This window comes from Kogia breviceps, chromosome 2 (assembly GCF_026419965.1).
Source record: "Kogia breviceps isolate mKogBre1 chromosome 2, mKogBre1 haplotype 1, whole genome shotgun sequence".
Taxonomy (NCBI): domain Eukaryota; kingdom Metazoa; phylum Chordata; class Mammalia; order Artiodactyla; family Physeteridae; genus Kogia; species Kogia breviceps.
This window is the reverse complement of record NC_081311.1, coordinates 39,691,177-39,710,810: the sequence shown is the minus strand read 5'-3', so window position 1 is coordinate 39,710,810 and position 19,634 is coordinate 39,691,177. Positions and strand designations below refer to the sequence as shown.

General features: G+C 37.8%; 1 pseudogene; it reads left to right on the top strand.

Annotated features, from left to right (window-relative positions):
• The first annotated feature begins 7,365 nt into the window (after positions 1-7,365).
• Positions 7,366-18,581, top strand: LOC131750311 (heterogeneous nuclear ribonucleoprotein A1-like; annotated as a pseudogene).
• The last annotated feature ends 1,053 nt before the right edge of the window (positions 18,582-19,634 follow it).

Sequence of the window (19,634 nt, the reverse complement as noted above, 5' to 3'; positions counted from 1 at the left end):
AGAGATGAGAAGATAAGTCACAGATCAGAAGAAAATACTTGCTTATAACACATCTGATAAAAGACTTATCTAAAATATTCAAAAAGTTCTTAAAACTCATCAGTAAGAAAATGAAAAAACTGATTTTTAAAATGGCAAAAGACCTAAAAGAAGAAGACATATAGATGACTAGTAAGCATATGAAAAGATGTTCAACATCATATGTAATCAAGAAAATGCATATGAAAACAACAGTGAAATACAACTACACACCTATTAGAATGGCCAAAATCCAAAACACTGACAACACTAAATGCTAACGAGGATGTGGAGCAACAGGAACTTTCACTCATTGCTGGTGGAATGCAAATGATACAATCACTTCACAAGACAGTTGGGGATTTCTTACAAAACTACACATATTCTTACAATGTGATCCAGCAATGGCTCTCCTTGGTTATTTACACAAATGAACTAAAAACTTATATCCACACAAAAACCTGAACATGGATGTACATAGCAGCTTTTCACAATTGCCAACTTAGAAGCACCCAAGTTGTCCTTTAGTAGGTGAATGGATAAATAAACTTTGCTACATCCAGATAATGAGATATTATTCAATACTAAAAAGAAACAAACTATTGAGCAATGAAAAGACCTGGAGGAGACCTAAATGCATATCACTAAGTGAAAGAAGCCAATCTGAAAAGGCTACATACTATTTGATTCCAGCTGTATGACCTTCTGGAAAAGGCAAAACTATGAAGACAATAAAATGAGCAGTGGTTGCTCAGAGTTTGGGGGGAGGAAGAGATGAATAGGTAGAGCACAGGTGATTTTTAGGACAGTGAAACTATTCTGCATGTTACTACAATGATAGATTCATGTCATTACATATGACAAAAACCATGGAATTTACAACATCAAGCATGAATCCTACTGTAAGTTATGGACTTTGGGTAATAATGATGTGTCAACATAGGTTCATTGATTATAAAGAGAACACCACTGTGATGCAGGATGTACATAACGGGGGAGGTTTGGGGGGTCAGTGTGGACCTTCCACTCCATTTTGCTGTGAACCTAAAACTGCTCTAAAAATCACAGTGAAATGTAGCATATGACACACACAAATTTCATAGAGACAAAAATATGCAATATTTATTCAGCCGCTGTTCACTACTCAAATATACATTTCCTTTAAGTTCCATCTCAACACTCACTTCTCTGTAAATTTCTTAATTCTCCCTTCCTATGTAGATCTTCTCCTGCATCTAAAATTCTATATCTATAACCCTCAGAAAGGAAATGTGTCCTCAAAATATCTACTATTATTTTAGGTTTTCACATGTGAATGCCTTAACTCCCCCTTAAAAACTGTAAGCTGTTCTTTAAGGAATGGGGCCATATTTTCCACTGTTCTTTGTCTTCTTTAGCACCTTGATGTTTCCTCAATACACGAAGAATTGTTTAAAAGACAATGTACCCAAACCATTTGAACTCATGTGTGAGAAGAAACTTCCCTTTGGAAATAATGATGTCAGATCTAAACTAAATCTTTCAATTCCTCACTATGAGCAGTCTAAATAATACAGCATCAGTGTATTTGTTGATAGTTTAATGCTTAATAAATGTTAACATACTCAATTTTAATCCAAGGTTTTTAACCCCACGTCTTATTTTCTGTGCCACATTATCAGTGAGATGGATTAAGTTTCTAGGAGAAGCACACAGCTGTTAGGTGCCACAAATATGTTAAGCCACAAGTCTATTTGAAGGTGACGTTTCTGAAAAAGGCTCATCACCTCATCTGTGATAAGTCTTAGAGCATTTCACTCATTATAATTAGGTTCGACAGCCAAATAAAACTATTGCTTTTAAGCCTGACAACTGAAGGTCATGTTCAAAGTTGGAGCGAGGACATAGCAAAGCAGATGAGATGGAACTTCTATAAAAATTTTCTCTTACTCTTTAGTGTCTTATCACACATAATCCATGGTTTGGGGCTGGTTATTTGTTTCAGTCTTACAGATGTTAAAACAAAATCAGCCCTGGGCTGGAAGAGTCTCACATTAGGGGGAAAAAATTAGCATTTAGAAAATTTAAAATGTCCACTTCAAAACAAAGCAATCTACAGATTCAATGCAATTGCTATCAAAATTCCAATGGCATTTTTCACATAAAGAGAACAAAGAATCCTGAAATCTGTATGGAACCATAAAAAACCCTGAATAGCCAAAACAAACTTGAGAAAGAACAAACCTGGAGACATCATGCTCCCTGATTTCAAACTAAATTCAAAGTTATGGTAATCAAAACAGTATGATATTGGCATAAAAACAAACACACGAATCAATGGAACATAATAGAGAGTACAAAAATAAACCCTCATATATATGGTCAATTAATTTATGGCAAAGGAGCCAAGAATATACAATGGGGAAAGGACAGTCTCTTCAGTAAATGGTGTTGGGAAAACTGGACAACCATAGGCAAAAGAATAAATTGGACCACTGTCTTACACCATACACAAAATTTAACTCAAAATGGATTGAATACTTGAATGTAAGACCTGAAACCATAAAACTCCTAGAAGAAAACACAGGCAGTAAGTGCCTTGAGAATGGTCTTGGTAATGATATTTTTGGATCTGACTCCAAAAGCAAAGGCAGCAAAACAAAAAATAAGCAAGTGAGTCTACATCAAACTAGAAGCTACACAGCAAAGGAAACCATCAACAAATTGAAAAATGAAACCTACCAAATGGGAGAAATTTTTGAAAATCAAGTATCTGATAAAGAGTTATATCCAAAATATAAGGAACTCATCCAACCCAGCAGCAAAAAAAACTCCCCCAAAACAAAAAAACACCAAGACCCAAAAACAATCTGATCAAAAATAGGCAGAAGATATGAATAGACTTTTTTCCAAAGAAGACATAAAAATGGTCAACAGGTACTGAAAAGATGGTCAGCATCACTCATCATCAGGGAAATGCAAATCAAAACCACAATGAGATAACACCTGTCAGAATGGCTATTACCAAAAAGACAAGAAATAAGAAGTATTGGCAAGGATGTAGAGAAAAGAGAAGACTTTGTAGGAATGTATACTGATACAGCTACTATGGAAAAGAGTATGGAGGTTCCTCAAAAAACAGGACTACCACATGATCAGCAATTCCACTTCTGGGATTCCACTTCAAGTGGATTTCTTCCACTTGAAGAAAATGAAAACATTTATTCGAAAAGATATATGCACCCCCATGTTTATTACAGCTTTATTTACAATAGCCAAGATATGAAAACAACCTAAATGTCCATCAATGAATGGATGGATGGATAAAGAAGATGAATAGAATATTATTCAGCTTTAAAAAAGAATGAAGTATTGCCATTTGCAACAACAGGGATGGACCTTGAGGGCATTATATTGTACTAAGTGAAACAAGTCAGACAGAGAAAGACAAATACCATATGATCTCACTTATCTGTAGAATCTGAAAAACAAAAAAGCTCATAGATACAGAGAACAAATTAGTTGTTAACAGAGGCAAGGGTGGAGGGTGGGCAAAATGGTTGAAGAGAGTCAAAAGGTACAAACTTCCAGCTATAAAATAAATAAGTCATGGGGATATAATGTACAGCATGGTGACGATAGTTAATAATACTGTATTGCATATTTAAAAGTTTCTAAAAGAGTAAGTTTTAAAAACTGTAACTATGTATGGTGATGAATGTTAACTAACTTTATTGTGGTGATAATTTTGCATATATACAAATATCAAATCATTATGTTGTATACCTGAAAATAAGATAGTGTTAATGTAAATCATACATCAATACAAAAATTAAAATAAAAATAATTACAACCATCACACTTTATTGAATACTTACAAAGTAGTTTTAAAACATTTGCAGGCGGTAAGTAAGGTTCCCTCTGAAGGCCCAAATCTTCATTATATAAAAGATATTAAAACATACAACTGTCCATAAATCTAATTTTTGAATTTTCTAAGTGATTTTATAATTTTTATTAACCTACTGTTTTTTTTCAGGTAAATCTATGTAAAGCTTGCAGGCTGTGAGCAATGAGCCTATACTACTTAATCAATAGTGTCCTGTCTACATCAGATGATTTGCCAACATTGTCCCTTTACAACACACTTCATGGTAGGAATTATTTTCCTTATTTTACAGATGAAGAAACTGAGCTGAAAGAGCCTAAGGAACATTCTCAGTATCATCAGATCAGTAAAGAGCAGAGTCAAAATTCAACATGGTCTGGCCTCAGAGCACTCGATCTTTCACTTCTGCCTTTCAAGGGAATTTGGGTCTTCACAAACCTCCTTAGCTTGTATTGGAATCTAAGCATCGAACCAACATTTATTGCCTATAATTCAATGGTGAATTAGTCATCTGTCTTTGGGGCTGCCCTGTTTCATACATGGGTACCTGACTTTTAACACAGGATGTCATAGCTTTTCCTAACTACACTATAAACAACATTTGGGCACACAGAGCTAATTCTCTCACCCTTATCTTCTTCTCTCCAGCATCCAGCCTACATGCCTTGTAAAGGTGGAGGCACAATAACATTGTCAAGGAACATACAACTTTTGATAACAGTAAATGCAAAGTTCCTAGGGGAAATTCAAGTAGAGCCCTTGGTCTTCTGTGAATATAATTCCATTGAGTTAAAAGTAAAATTGTTATATGAAAAATTATTGCATTTTTGCATCATAAGTTAAACTGTACAAAAATAAATGTAATCCTATAAAAGCTACCAAAACAGATTGCTCCTCCTTCTCTTGAGGTTTGGGTGGAGGGAAGCAATCCCAGTAACCTCTAAAGAGAGCTTGTGTTTAAACATAGAGGGATAAGAGAAAGATGATTATTTCTGAGGGAGCGAGTCATTCTCAGGCAGGTGGGAAAATATTAAAGAGACTGTGTCTCTAAAAGACTCTAACATAATAGCATAAGTAATGCCTATTTTTCCTTTAAAGTTTTTATTTTGACATAATTTCAGACTTAAAGTAAAATATTGCAAGAATAGGACAAAAAATTCTATACATCCTTTTATTCTTTACCCAGATTAGCCAAATGTAAACATTTTACTGTATTTATCCTCCTCTTTCCTCCAACCTCTCTGTGTACACACATATAAACACACTTTCCCCCTCTGAGTGTGAAATTAAGCATGGCTCTTTACTCCTTATTATATGAATGTGTATTTCCTAAAAGCAAGAACATCTCTTAACTATAATACAATTAACACAATCAAGAAATTAATATTGATGCAATACCACTATCTAATTGACAAACTTTGTTCATATTTTGCCAATTGTGTCAATTAAATCCTTTACAGGAAAAGAAGGTCCCAGATCATGAGTTGCCTTCAGTTATGTCTTTTTTAACCTGAAATAGTTTTAGTATTTCTTGTGTTATATGACAAAGATATTTTTTGAAGAGTATAGGCCAGACCATTTAGCCTTTTTCTGATTGTTCATGATTTGATTCAGGTTTGCACTTTTGTTAGGAATCAATGATGTTCCGTTTGTCTCAATGAACCATATCAGGAAGCACTTGATGCCAATTTGTCTCATAATGGTGAACGTTTAATGTTGATCATGTGTTCAGGTGGTAATTCCCAGGTTTCTATACTATAAAGTTATTATTTTTTTCCCTTTGTAACTAGTAAGCATCCTGTGAGGGAGATATACAGCCATCTTAAAAATATTACTTTACATCCCAGAAATTATAAATCAAATACTCTTCCACATCTTTTGTTTTCATTAGATAGTATAAACTATCTGTAATCCTGAATTTTTAAGTGGTTAAAAGTCCACTGTATCTGGAACGCTTATGTGTTTTAAATCATATTAAATTAGCATATATCTATCCTATCTAAAATATGAATTTTTCCCATACATTTTTAAGGGCACAACTGCTCTCATGGTCATAGGTTAATAGCTGCTCAATGAAGGATAAAACATTTCTTTTATAATCATTCTTATTTTTCTTGAAACTAGAACCCTATTCATCCAAAACAATTCAGATGGCAACTGACTGTAATTCAATGTAAGACAAGGTCTGGTCATATATCTAGGAAGTGTTTATTTTGAAAAAGTGCCTATTGGCACTTCTTATCCTTCAGCATTAAACATCTGATTGTCTGCAGAAAAATTCAGTATTGGGGATAGTGCAGAGTAATTGTGACTTTCTCTTGGATAAAGTAGGAAAACATTTGCTTATAGACATGTCTTTACATAGACCCCCTCATGTCTTTACATAGACCCCTTTATTGTTATTCAATAAAGGAATCTTTAAGTTTTGCAAAAATCACCCTGCTTCATGGAGAATGGTTTGGAGTAGGGGAAAGAGTGGAAACAGGGACCACATAGGAGGCTCTTGAAGTCATAGAGATGACAGTACCAATTTGAGATATAATTCTGAGAATGAAGCAATAAGAATTGCTGATTATTTCGATTTAAGGAGTGAGAGGAAGATACCAAAAGATGCCAGGACAATCCTCTGGATTTAATTTGAACAGCTGTGTGGACAGCTTGTCAGTGTAGACTGAGGAAGTAGGAGGTTTTGCACATGTTGCTTTTGAGATGCCACTGGGGCATCCCAGTGAATATGACCAGGAGGCATTTGGATGTACAAGTGTGGAGCACAGGAAAGAGGTCAGGGTGGAACAACTGTGCTAAGTGCTCCCATGTATTGATATGAATCTGATACTTTCTTTTTTTCAATAGCTTTCCACAAATGGAAGCTTTTTAAAAAAAAATACTCACAACCATCATATTAAACAGATAAAGTGAGCATGAACCAGTTTTATGGTTCAATGAAATACTACTTAGCAATAAGAAACTACTTGAACTTAACATATGAGTCTCATCTGAATCTCACACACATTATGAGGAGTGAAAGAAGCCAGAGTCAAAAGGTTACATCCTGTATCATTCCATTTATATGACTTGCTGGAAAGGCAAAACTATGGAGATAAAGAACAGATCAGTGGTTACCTAGGGTTAGAGTTGGGAGTTGGATTTGACTACAAAAAGGCAGCATGAGGAAATTTTTTTGAAGGTGAGGTTAATTGCTCTGTATTTTGATTGTGGTGGTGGCTACAAAGTTCTATGGATTTGTCAAAACTCAGAGAACCATACAAGTGAAAAGTGAAATTTAACGTGTGCATATTTTTGAGTGTCCACTAAAAGGACGTTAAGCAAGGAAGTGTGTTTTACAAAGATCACCCTGGCTCCTGTTTGAAGACTGGATCAGATGCAATGAACTACTGAGGCACGAGACTCGGTTGGGGGCTGCTGCATTAATCCAGTAAAATGTGACTATGGCCTGAACTAGGGTAGTAACAAGGAAGATGGAGAGAGTAGATAGGTTTGAGAGATACTACATGGTAGAAGTGGCAGGAGGTAAGGAGTAGGAGATATTGCTCGTGTTTTTCACTTGAGCAAGTGGATGGATGGTGAGGTCATTCACCAGGAAAAAACTGTATTCAAAAGGGTTTCAGAGGGAGCACAGTAGCTCAGTTCGGTATGTGTTAAGGTTTGTGGTGTAATTGTAAGTTTCAAGGCAGATATGTACATGGTGTCATGGCTAAAGCAAAATATTTGTATCCTATCCAAGTAATGGTGCTGCAGGGTGACATATGCACTATATTTATAAATTGACATTTCCAGGAACCCAAAGCAGTACATAAAAAATGCAAAGTGTGTTCTTTTCAATTCACTGAATTATTCCTCCTGGAGACATTTCCAGTTGGGGACCTGGGGCCTTTGTATATTAATTTGTTGTCCACACCCATGCTCAAAACTGACAACTAGAGTTTGAATAACAAGGGCAAGTACTTAGTTCTCTACAGAAGCTTGAATCCCTCTTTAACTCATGTTAGTTATCAACTCCATTGAGAGCAGGCTCTTTTTGCCTAAAGACAAATTAAAAAGCCGAGTAAGACAGATGTTTTTAGAAGTCCTTGAAAGCCTTTCTCCAATAATGTGGGCTAAGGTAACCTTTAATTTTATGGCTCAAGGACAATGAGGAAAAACATATCTGCCTATGTCACAGGATATTTCTCAGTAGGCTTAATTATCTTTATGGTATTTAATTTTTAAGTGACTGGTTGGATTTTGTTCTCATTAGTGCTGGAAGAGTTGATATGGAGCCTACCCTGAAGAGCTAGAAAGAGTCATTTCCTTACTATCCTCTTCAACAAAGCAAAAATAAGCCAATAAAGCATAAGGGACCTCAAAGCCACAGGTGACAATACTTGCTCCTATGGTGTTTTGAGTTACTTTCGTTGTTTCAGTTGTATAGATCTGATCTTCAAGAATGTAATGTTCCTTTTGTAAAAATTAGTAACTGTGGTGATATACACATAAATTTTAACATTTTAACTATGTTGAAGTGTACAGTTCAATAGCATTAAGCACATTCACATTGTTGTGCAACTATCACTGCCATCTGTCTCTAGGATTCTTTTCATGTAGCAAACTGTAACTGTACACAATAAATAATAACTCTCTATTCCTCTCTCCCTCAACCCTACCAACCACCATTCTACTTTCTGTTGCTATAAATTTGATTAGGTGACTCATATAAGTGAAATCGTACAGTATTTGTCCTTTTGTGATTGGTTTACTTCACTTAGCATAACGTCTTCAAGGTTCTTCCACATTGTAGCATATGTCAAAATTTCCTTTCTTTTTAAGGTTGAATAGTAATACATTGTATGCAATATTTTGTCTATCAGTTCATATGTTGATGGAACCTTGGCTGCTTATACCTTTTGGATACTGTGAATAATGTTGCTATGAACATTCTTGTCAAATATCTCTTCAAGTCTCTGTTTTTAGCTCTTTGTGGTGTATAACCAGAAGTGGAATTTTTAGATCGTGAACATCACGTGCCTTAAGAAGCATGTATCTACTACTTCTGCTGAATTCTTTCTGTCGTTGACACGGTGCTGGACACACATTCAGAATTCAAAGAGTACCAATTGGTTGTGATGTATAATAATGAACCTTAAAATATTCTTGGGTTTGCATTGAGTCAATATTTAAGTATCTCTTTCCTTACCTTACAGTCTACACCATTCTTCACCCCAGCCCACACACAAGCCATTTTCTTTACTTTTGTGTCTCTTTCTCTCCCTAGTCAGGTTCCTGAAGGAAGGGAGGAGTCTGCTATAAATGTAAGGGAATGAATTAAATTCCTTAGGACAGGTGTTTTCAGTATGTCTGGGGGACCAAGCTAAATCTAAGTGCGATTCAGAGTCGGCTGTGAGGACCTGGTGGTTTTTCTGACCCCTCTGGAGAGTTGTCCTTTGTGGAGGAGTAGGAGAAGGGGAACAGGGCCCAGAGGAGAAGATTTTGTGTGCATACAGGCTTATGGCAGAAATGCAGTGATGGAGAGTACAGGATGACATCGGTTGCCTAGCCCAGACCCCAGGACCAGGTCTGATTCCTGGGAAGAAGAAAATGTATAGCTGTGCAGTAAATTCATTATGTATTATATTCTTGAATGACAGTGTGTTATAGGACCCAAGTAGAGCAACTCTGTGGCCAGGGTAACCACTTGAATATAATCAATTATAAATTAGTAAAAAAATTTTTTAAAAGTACTTTATATTGTAAAAAGAATTACATTTAAGGCTATTATGTTGGGAGAAGGAGAGGCCATCAGTAAACATGACTTTGAGGTATACAGTCTGGGTACTCTGTTGAGCAATGGAAAATTGAACCATTTCAGAATTTAAGAGGAGAAAGTAGGTAAAAGGAAAAAGATAACTGATTTAGATTAGGAATATCAGGCTATTAAATGTGAAGCCATAGTTTGTATTATATCACTATAAAAGCATATATTAAGAACTGATCAATATTCTATCCATAATGAACCTCTTTATAGTACGTTACAATTAAGCTTTTAAGATTTTATTATTTAGTAAATAGTTACAAATCTTTCAATGTTTTAGTAGGCTTTCCTTTCCAGCCATTTAATTATCTTTGTGGCTCTCCACCAAGTTTTCTGTTTCTCTTACATTTTGGTTCATAAAATTGAATATAATACAACTCCCAAGGCTAAAAAATTTTGATATTTTGACTTTTGAGTTTTTCTCAGTTCCCTGGATACACTCAAGCTGCCAAGTAGCTTTCTACAGTCCTGTAGAAAAGGACTGTAGACACTGTACTTCAAATCACAGACATTGCCCCATTCTTTTGTACCACCATCCTTATGTATTGGCTTTCATCCTAAGGGTTTTCTCCAACAGTAGCAAGAGGGCTGCCACAGTCCAACCATCATACCTTCACATGACAGTATCCCAAGAAGGAAAAAAGGGAACAAGTACATTTCTCCAGTTTTATCAAAGAAAAAAATATTCTTCAAGACGATATCCAGATAACTTTTCGTTGACTAAAAATGAATCACGTGGCCACTCCTAGGTTCAGAAGAGGATGTGGAAATGAATATCTGACAAAAATGAATGGGATTTCCAAGACTAACATAACCAATCCATAACTCATGCCTTTGATCTAAACATATGGCTTCTTCAAAACAAGTCAGGGTACTCATCAAGAAAAGTCAAGAATAGCTTTTAAATAGGCAACTAACAGTTTATAATACAATCCCCCTTTAAGAAGGGGAAATATAATACAGAGATGAAGGGTTTTCTTGATTTAGAAATCTGGTAGATAATCGAGAATACTGGATGATGAGCAAGTTGGGGTGGGGGAAGAGAGGTAATTTCCATTTGGGGACATACAAACTTTGAAATGCTTGTGATACACTGAAGTGGATGCATCCAAGCAGATGTGGGGAAATGTGGACCTAGATCTTAGGAGAAAATTGGGTGCTGCAGAGAGATGAGAGAAGCCATCTGTGTATTTGATGGCAGTTGAAGCCATGGATGTGAATGTGACTTTCTAGGGAAAGTACAGAAAGAGAAAAGAAGAGGAATTAGTGTAAAATGCCAATATTTAAAGGATGGGAAGAGAAATTTAGACCCTGAAAGCAGCTCAGAAAGCTAAGAGAGAGAGATAAGAAGAAAACCAGGCCAGGGTCAAGTCATGAAAATTCAGAAAAAGTTTCGAGAAAGAACTAACAAATAGCGTCAAATTCTGTGGAAAAGTCAAATAAAATGAAGGTGGAAAATATCAGTGATACAACTTAGACAGTTAGGACCTTATTATTTGGTAGGACCTTATTATTTGGACCTTATTATTTGGTAGAAGTATTTTCAATAAAATGATTTAAAAGAAGCCAAATTAAGAGAGGGTCAAGATGGTGGATTGGGAGCACAGGGAGCTCACCTCCCCCTGGAAACACATCAAAAATATATCTACATATGTAACAATTCTCACAGAAAACAAACTGGAAATGGGCAGAAGATCTCTTATAAAACCAAAAATGCAAAAATAATCTCCACGTAACCAAGTAGGATGGAAAATAAAAGGCATCAGAACAGGACCAGTGCCCCTGGAAGGGATGGGTGAAGGAGGGAAAGTCCACAGAGGTAGGCCCTTACTCTAGGGAGCCTCTTTGCCTGCTGGGAGGTCTTCCGAGACAGGTAGAGGGGCTGGAGGGGCGTGGACTCTGCTTAAGAGGAGTGCATGTGTGCTGACTTGCTAGCAATCAGGGTGGAGAGACCAGTGCTGACAGCTGTCACCTCACCACACTTCCCAGGGCACCAAGTGAGGCTGCTAGTACATGCAGCAGCTAGGCACTGAATCTTAGGCAGATGGGCCCTGGGGAAGAACTGGGTCTAGCTGCGCTCAGACAGCCTGGTGGCCCTGGGATGTGGATCTGGGTTGAATCTTGAAGCCCATTTTCAGCACTCACATGATGGAGGCAGGTCCAGCCATGGCAGACTTTGTGGGCATGTGCATGATGGGGCATGGCTGGCCTCTGAGTCCATTGTCACTGCACACACGGCAAGGGTCCGTCAGGCAGTGGAGGACTTTGTCAACGTGCACACCAGGTAGCACCACAGAAATGCGTGTCTGGGGTGGACAAGCCCTGGGGAGGAGCATACAACAGTTAATTTCCTGGCAAGAGTGCCCCAGTTCTTCCCACCTCACATCACAGCTTGGAGCTGGACCTGGGGAAGACAGGTCCTGGGGAAGGCCTGCCACAGAAGCAACATACAAGATCTAAGGAGATTTGTTCAAGATAGCTGTGTAGAAGGATGTGCACTCATTCCCTCCTGCAAGAACACCAGAATCACAACTAACTGCTGAACAATCATAGACAGGAAGACACTGGAACTCACCACACATCCAGAAGATACCCCACATCCAAAGACAAAGGAGAAGCCTCAATGAGATGGTAGGAGGACCACAATCACAATAAAATCAAACCCTATAACTGCCGGGGGGGGGGGTGACTCACAAACAGGAAAACAATTATATCACAGAAGTCCACCCATTGGAGTGAAGGTTCTAAGCCCCACGTCAGGCTTCCCAACCTCTGGGTCTGGCAACAGGAAGAGGAATTCCAAGAGAATCAGACTTTGAAGGCTAGCGGGATTTGATTGCAGGACTTCGACAGGACTGAGGGAAACAGAGGCTCCACTCTTGAAGGGCACACACAAAGTAGTGTGCACATGAGGACCCAGGGGTAAGAAACAGGGACTCCATAGGAGACTGAACCAGACCTACCTGCTACTGTTGGAGGGCCTCCTGCAGAGGCCAGGGGCAGCTGGGGCTCACTGTGGGGAAAAGGACACTGGCAGCAGAAGTTCCGGGAAGTACTCCTTGGCATGAACCCTCCAGGAGTCTGCCATTAGCCCCACCAAAGACCCTTCATTCTCCAGTGCTGGGTTGCCTCAGGCCAAACAACCAACAGGAAGGGAACTCAGCCCCACCCATCAGCAGACAAGTGGACTAAAGTTTTACTGAGCTCTGCCCAACAGAGCAACACCCAGCTCTACCCACCACCAATCCCTCCCATTAGGAAGCTTGCACAAGCCTCTTAGATAGTCTCATCCACCAGAGAGCAGACAGCAGAGGCAAGAAGAGCTACAGTCCTGCAGCCTGTGGAACGAAAACCACATTCACAGAGAGACAGACAAAATGAAAAGGCAGAGGACCATGTAGCAGATGAAGCAACAAGATAAAACCCCAGAAAAACAACTAAATGAAGTGGACATAGGCAACATTCCAGAAAAAGAATTCAGAATAATGATAGTGAAGATGATCCAGGACCTTGGAAAAAGAATGGAGGCAAAGAACGAGAACATGAAAGAAATGTTTAACAAAGACCTAGGAGGATTAAAGAACAAACAAACAGAGATGAACAGTACAATAACTGAAATGAAAAATACACTAGAAGGAATCAAGAGCAGAATAACTGAGACAGAAGAACGGATAAGTGACCTAGAAGACAGAATGGTGTAATTCACTGCCACAGAACAGAATAAAGAAAAAAGAATGAAAAGAAATGAAAACAGCCTAAGAGACCTCTGGGACAACATTAAACACACCAACATTTGCATTATAGGTGCCCCAGAAGGAGATGAGCGACAGAAATGATGCAAGAAAATATTTGAAGAGATTATAGTCAAAAATTTCCCTAACATGGGAAAGGAAATTGCCATCTAAGTCCAGGAACCACAGAGTCCCAGGCAGGATAAACCCAAGGAGAAACACTCCGAGACACATAGTAATCAAATTGACAAAAATTAAAGACAAAGAAAAATTATTAAAAGCAACAAGGGAAAAACAACAAATAACCTTCTAGGAATTCCCTTGTATGTTAACAGCCAATTTCTCAGCAGAAACTCTACAAGCCAGAAGGGAGTGGCATGATATATTCAAAGTGATGAAAAGGAAGAAACTATAACCAAGATTACTGTACCTGGAAAGGATCTCATTCAGATTCAATGGAGAAATCAAAACCTTTGCAGACAAATAAAAGCTAAGAGAATTCAGCACCACCAAACCAGCTCTACAACAAATGCTAAAGGAACTTCTCTAAGTGGGAAACACAAGAGAAGAAAAGGAACTACAAGAACAAACCCCAAACAATTCAGAAAATAGTAACAGGAACATACATATCGATAATTACCTTAAATGTGAACTGATTAAATGCTCCAACCAAAAGACACAGGGTTGTTGAATGCATACAAAAACAAGACTCATATATATATGCTGTCTACAAGAGACCCACTTCAGACCTAGGGACACATACAGATTGAAAGTGAGGGGATGGAAAAGGATATTCCATGCAAATGGAAATCAAAAGAAAGCTGGAGTAGCAATACTCATATCAGGAAAAATAGGCTCCAAAATAAAGAATGAGATAAAGAAGGACACTACATAATGACCAAGGGATCAATCCAAGAGGAAGATATAACAGTTGTAAATATTTGTGCACCCAACATAGGAGCACAGCAATACATAGGGGAAATGCTAACAGCTATAAAAGAGGAAATCAACAGTAACACAATAATAGTAGGGACTTTAACACCTCACTTACACCAATGGACAGATCATCCAGACAGAAAATTAATAAGGAAACACAAGCTTTAAATGACACAATAGACCAGAGAGATTTAATTGATATTTATAGGACATTTCATCCAAAAACAGCAGATTACACTTTATTCTCAAGTGCACACAGAACATTCTCCAGGAGAGATCACATCTTGGGTCACAAATCAAGCCTTGGTAAACTTAAGAAAACTGAAATCATATCAATTATATTTTCCATCAACAATGCTATGATATTAGAAATAAATTACAAGGAAAAAAACAAAAAATACAAACACTTGGAGGCTAAACAATACACTACTAAATAACCGAGAGATCACTGAAGAAATCAAAGAGGAAATCAAAAAACAATTGACAACAAAAACACATGACAAATGACAACAAAAATGAGACAAATGACAACAAAAACACGACGACCCAAAACCTATGGGATGTAGCAAAAGCAGTTCTAGGAGGGAAATTTATAGCAATACAATCCTACCTCAAGAAACAAGAAAAATATCAAATAAAAATCTAACCTTATACCTAAAGGAACTAGAGAAAGAAGAACAAACAAAACCCAAAGTTAGTGGAAGGAAAGAAGAAATAAATGAACTAGAAACAAAGAAAACAATGGCAAATATCAATAAAACTAAAAGCTGGTTCTTTGAGAAGATAAACAAAATTGATAAACCACTAGCCAGACTAATCAAGAAAAAAAGGGAGAGGACTCAAATCAATAAAATTAGAAATGAAAAAGGGGAAGTTACAAAGGACACCGCAGAAATACAGTACATCCTAAGAGACTACTACAAGAAACTATGCCAATAAAATGGACAACCTGGAAGAAATGGACAAATTCTTAGAAAGGTATAACCTTCCAAGACTGAATCAGGAAGAAATAGAAAATATGAACGGACCAATCACAAGTAATGAAATTGAAACTATGATTAAAAATCTTCCAACAAACAAAAGTCCAGGACCAAATGGCTTCACAGGTGAATTATATCAAACATTTAGAGAAGAGCTAACACCTATCCTTCTCAAACTCTTTAAAGAATGGCAGAGGAAGGAACACTCCCAAACTCATTCTATGAGGCCACCATCACCCTGATACCAAAACCAGACAAAGATACAACAACAAAAACGAAAATACAGACCAATATCACTGGTGAATATAGATGCAAAAATCCTCAACAAAATACTAGCAAACAGAATCCAACAGCACATTAAAGGGATCATACACCATGAACAAGTGGGATTTATCCCAGGGATGCAAGGTTTCTTCAATATACACAAATCAATCAATGTGATACACCATATTAACAATTGAAGAATAAAAACCATATGATCATCACAATAGGTGCAGAAAAAGCTTTTGACAAAATTCAACACCCATGTATGATAAAAACTCTTCAGAAAGTGGGCATAGAGGGAACCTACCTCAACACAATAAAGGCCATATACAACAAACCCACAGCAAACATCATTCTCAATGGTGAAAAACTGAAAGCATTTCCTCTAAGATCAGGAAGAAGACAAGAATGTCATCTCTCACCACTACCGTTCAACATAGTTTTGGAAGTCCTAGCCGTGGCCTTCAGAGAAGCAAAAGAAATAAAAGGAATCCAAATTGGAAAAGAAGAAGTAAAATTGTCACTGTTTGCAGATGACATGATACTATATACATAGATAATCACAAAGATGCTACCAGAAAACTACTAGAGCTAATCAATGAATTTGGTAAAGTTGCAGGATACAAAACTAATGCACAGAAATCTCTTGCATTCCTATACACTAATAATGAAAGGTCAGAAAGAGAAATTAAGAAAACAATCCCATTCACCATTGCAACAAAAAGAATAAAATACCTAGGAATAAACCTACCTAAGGAGGTAAAAGACCTGTACTCAGAAAACTATGACACTGATGAAATTAATCAAAGATGACACAAACAGGTGGAGAGATATACTATATTCTTGGATTGGAAGAATCAATATTTTGAAAATGCCTATACTACCCAAAGCAATCTACAGATTCAATGCAATCCCCATCAAATTACCAATGGAATTTTTACAGAACTAGAACAAATAATCTTAAAATTTGTATGGAGACACAAAAGACCCAGAATAGCAAAAACAATCCTGAGGGAAAAAAACGGAGCTGGAGAAATCAGACTCCCCGACTTCAAACTATACAACAAAGCTACAGTAATCAAGACAATATAGTACTGGCACAAAAACAGAAATATAGATCAATGGAACAGGATAGAAAACCCAGAGATCAACCCATGCACCTATGGTCAACTCATCTATGACAAAGGAGGCAAGGATATACAATGGAGAAAAGACAGTCTCTTCAATAAGTAGTGCTGGGAAAACTGGACAGCTACATGTAAAAGAATGAAATTAGAACACTCCCTAACACCATACGCAAAAATAAGCTCAAAATGGATTAAAGACCTAAATGTAAGGCCAGACAGTATAAAACTCTTAGAGGAAAACACAGAAAGAAGACTCTTTGACAGAAATCACAGCAAGATCTTTTTTGACCCACTTCCTAGAGTAATAGAAATAAAAACAAAAATAAAACAAATGTGACCTATTGAAATTAAAAGCTTTTGCATAGCAAAGTAAACCATAAACATGACAAAAAGACAACCCTCAGAATGGAAGAAAATATTTGCAAATGAATCAACAAAGGATTAATCTCCAAAATATATTAACAGCTCATGCAGCTCAATATTAAAAAAACAAACAACCCAATCAAAAAATGGGCAGAAGATTTAAATAGACCTTTCTCCAAAGAAGACATACAGATGGCAAAGAGGCACATGCAAAACTGCTCAACATCACTAATTATTAGAGAAACGCAAATTAAAACTACAATGAGGTATCACTTTATACCAGTTAGAATGGGCATCATCAAAAAATGTACAAACAACAAATGCTGGGGAGGGTGTGGAGGAAAGGGAACCCTCTTGCACTGTTGGTGGGAATGTAAGTTGATACAGCCACTATGGAGAACAGTATGGAGGTTCCTTAGAAAAGTCAAATAGCTTTCTGCCCGTGGACACCCCCGAGTAAGCATCGTTGACGTCTCCCCCCCCTCCACTGCTGTCACGTCTAAGTCAGAGACACCAAAGAGCCCAAACAGCTGCAGAAGCTCTTCATCGGAGGTTTGAGCTTTGAAGCAACCGATGAGAGCCTGAGGAGCCATTGTGAGCAGCGGGGACGCTCACAGACTGTGTGGTAATGAGGGATCCAAGCACCAAGTGCTCCAGAGGCTTCAGGGTTGTCACATATGCCACTGTGGAGGAGGTGGATGCGGCCATGAAGGCAAGGCCACACAAGGTGGATGGAAGAGCTGGGGAACCAAAGAGGGCCGTCTCAAGAGAAGATTCTCAAAGACCTGGTGCCCACTTAACTGTGAAAACAATTTTTGTTGGTGGCATTGAAGAAGACACTGAAGAATATCACCTAAAACATTATTTTGAACAGTATGGGGAAAGTGAAGTGACTGAAATCACGACTGATCAAGGCAGTGGCAAAAGAGGCTTTGCTTTCATAACCTTTGATGACCATGACTCCGTAGACAAGATTGTCATTCAGAAATACCACACTGTGAATGGCCACTACTGTGAAGTAAGGAAAGCCCTATCTCAGCAGGAGATGGCTAGTGCTTCATTCAGCCAAAGAGGTCAAAGTGGTTCTGGAAGCTTTGGTTGTGGTCGTGGAGGGGGTTTTGGTGGGAATGACAAATTTCGTCATGGAGGAAACTTCAGTGGTCGAGGTGGCTTTGGTGGCAGCCATGGTGGTGGTGGCTATGGTGGCAGTGAGGATGTCAGTAATGGATTTGGTAATGATGGGAGCACTTTTGGAGGTGGTGGAAGCTACAATGATTTTGGCAATTAAAACAATCAATCTTCAAATTTTGGACCCATGAAAGGAGGAAACTTTGGAGGCAGAAGTTCTGGCCCCTATGGTGGTAGAAGCCAATACTTTGCCAAACCATGAAACCAAGGTAGCTATGGTGGTTCCAGCAGCAGCAGTAGCTATGGCAGTGGCAGGAGGTTGTAATTACTGCCAGGAAACAAAGCTTAGCAGGAGAGGAGAGCAAGGGAAGTGACAGGGAAGCAACAGGGTACAAGAGATTTGTGAACTCAGCCAAGCACCATGGTGGCAGGGCCTAGGTTCAACAAAGAAGACATGTTTTAGATAATATTCATGTGTATGGGCAAAAAAACTTGAGGACTGTACTTGTGACTAATTGTATAAAAGATTATCTGAGTTTCTGTTTTGTGGAAAGTGTAAAGCATTCCAACAAAGGGTTTTAATGTAGATTTTTTTTTTTGTACCCATGCTGCTGACTGCTAAATGTAATAGTCTGATCATGACGCTGAATAAATGTGTCTTTTTATTAAATGTGCTGTGTAAAGTTAGTCTACTCTGAAGCCATTTTGGTAAACTACCTCAACAGTGTAAAGTTAGAATTCCTTCAGGGTGATGCCAGGTTCCATTCAAAATTTATTTACAACCGGCTTTGGTGGAGAAGTTATTGTCTTCAGGAACCTCGGTGTAGCTGAACTGACAGTTACTGTGTTGTGACCTGGAGTTCACTGTGAAAAGGGTCACCCAAGCAAAGTCATGGAGTTTTTTGGTTATTAATATGATTGTTGGCACATATCCTATGCAATATATCTAAATTGAATTATGGTACCATATAAAGTTATAGGTGGGAATGAAGCTTGTGTATTATCCATTATCTATGTAATCAATAAATGATTTAATACCCTCTTAAATGGAATGACAACTGTATGGATTTGGGACTGGCAGAGCTTTGGACCTTCCCTACCCACTACCCCTGATAATGTTGAATGCTTCTAGCAAAATTCAAGTTCAAAACTCTGCCAGAGAATAGAAACAAGATGCTGGTTAATGCCGCCCCATAAATCCACAAATTAGAAGTTTTCAGGAGACATTTTTAAACTGACCAGTAACAGTAAGGATTTTACTCTTAACACAAAAACAGGTTTACATTAAAGGAAAACTGGTTTTTCTTCTGGTTGGGTGGGTCTTTATATAGGTTTATGGAATGACACACTAGTAATTATCTATATGGAGATAAAAATTTGCTGATATGGTAAGGAACCATATTATCTACT